The sequence below is a fragment of the Globicephala melas genome, chromosome 8 (genome assembly GCF_963455315.2).
Source record: "Globicephala melas chromosome 8, mGloMel1.2, whole genome shotgun sequence".
Taxonomy (NCBI): Eukaryota; Metazoa; Chordata; class Mammalia; order Artiodactyla; family Delphinidae; genus Globicephala; species Globicephala melas.
The window spans coordinates 48,745,635-48,747,748 of NC_083321.1; positions in this window are offsets into that span (position 1 = coordinate 48,745,635).

A 2,114-nucleotide genomic window follows, 5' to 3' on the forward strand; every position below is an offset into this window, starting at 1 on the left:
CCAGAATTGTCTGTAAATGACAAAAGACTTAAAAATGACCACAGTTAAAGATCTGATGAAAGTTCATAATAATGCAATTGACAAGGAAATTTAGTTATTTCTGAGATATACATTTTAAAGTAATAACTAGAATTATGACATAACATTATACCAGAACATATAAGATTTTTAGAAATTTCATGTAATGTCTGTAACATTTATATTAACATATTTGCTTACAAATAAACCAAAGAAAGTTTAATATTAGTGGGATTTTTTTGTTTGTTTTATACTGCAGGTTCTTATTAGTCATCAATTTTATACACATCAGAGTATACATGTCAATCCCAATCACCCAATTCAGCACAACCACCATACCCACCCCACCACGGTTTTACCCCCTTGGTGGTAATACGTTTGTTCTTTACATCTCTGTCTCAAATTCTGCCTGCAAACCGGTTCATCTGTACCATTTTTCTAGGTTCCACATATATGTGTTAATATGAGATATTTGTTTTACTCTTTCTGACTTACTTCACTCTGTATGACAGTCTCTAGATCCATCCACGTCTCAACAAATGACTCAATTTCATTCCTTTTTATGGCTAAGTAATATTCCATTGTATATATATACACCACAACTTCTTTAACCATCCATCCGTCAATGGGCATTTAGGTTGCTTCCATGACCTGGCTATTGTAAATAGTGCTGCAATGAACATTGGGATGCATGTGTCTTTTTGAATTATGGTTTTCTCTGGGTATATGCCCACTAGTGGGATTGCTGGATAATATGGTAATTCTATTTTTAGTTTTTTAAGGAACCTCCATACTGTTCTCCATAGTGCTATATCAATTTACATTCCCACCAACACTGCAAGAAGGTTCCCTTTTCTCTGCACCCTCTCCAGCATTTGTTGTTTGTAGATTTTCTGATGATGCCCATTCTAACTGGTGTGAGGTGATACCTCACTGTAGTTTTGATTTGCATTTCTCTAATAATTAGTGATGTTGAGCAGCTTTTCATGTGCTTCCTGGCCATCTGTATGTCTTCTTTGGAGAAATGTCTATTTAGCTCTTTTGCCCATTTTCGGATTGGGTTGTTTCTTTAATATTGAGCTGCATGAGCTGTTCATATATTTTGGAGCTTAATCCTTTGTCTGTTGATTCATTTGCAAATATTTTCTCCCATTCTGAGCTTTGTCTTTTGGTCTTGTTTATGGTTTCCTTTGCTGTGCAAAACTTTGAAGTTTCATTAGGTCCCATTTGTTTATTTTTGTTTTTATTTCCATTACTCTAGGAGGTGGGTCAAAAAAGATCTTGCTGTGATTTATGTCAAAGAGTGTTCTTCCTATGTTTTCCTCTAAGAGTTTTATAGTGTCCAGTCTTACATTTAGGTCTTGAATCCATTTTGAGTTTATTTTTGTGTATGGTGTTAGGAAGTGTTCTGAGTTCATTCTTTTACATGTAGCTGTCCAGTTTTTCCAGCACCACTTATTGAAGAGACTGTCTTTTCTCCATTGTATATCTTTGCCTCCTTTGTCATAAATTAGTTGACCATAGGTGCGTTGGTTTTTCTCTGGGCTTTCTATGTTGTTCCATTGATCCATGTTTCTGTTTTTGTGCCAGTACCATATTGTCTTGATTACTGTAGCTTTGTAGTACAGTCTGAAGTCAGGGAGTCTGATTCCTCCAGCTCCGTTTTTTCCCCTCAAGACTGCTTTGACTATTCGGGGTCTTTTGTGTCTCCATACAAATTTTAAGATGATTTGTTCTAGTTCCGTAAAAAATACCATTGGTAATTTGATACGGATTGCATTGAATCTGTAGATTGCGTTGGGTAGTATAGTCATTTTCACAATACTGATTCTTCCAATCCAAGAACATGGTATATCTCTCCATCTGTTGGTATCATCTTTAATTTCTTTCATCAGTGTCTTATAGTTTTCTGCATACAGATATTTTGTCTCCCTAGGTAGGTTTATTTCTAGGTATTTTACTCTTTTTGTTGCAGTGGTAAATGGGAGTGTTTCCTTAATTTCTCTTTCAGATTTTTCATCATTAGTGTATAGGAATGCAAGAGGTTTCTGTGCATTAATTTTGTATCCTGCAACTTTACCAAATTCATTGATTAG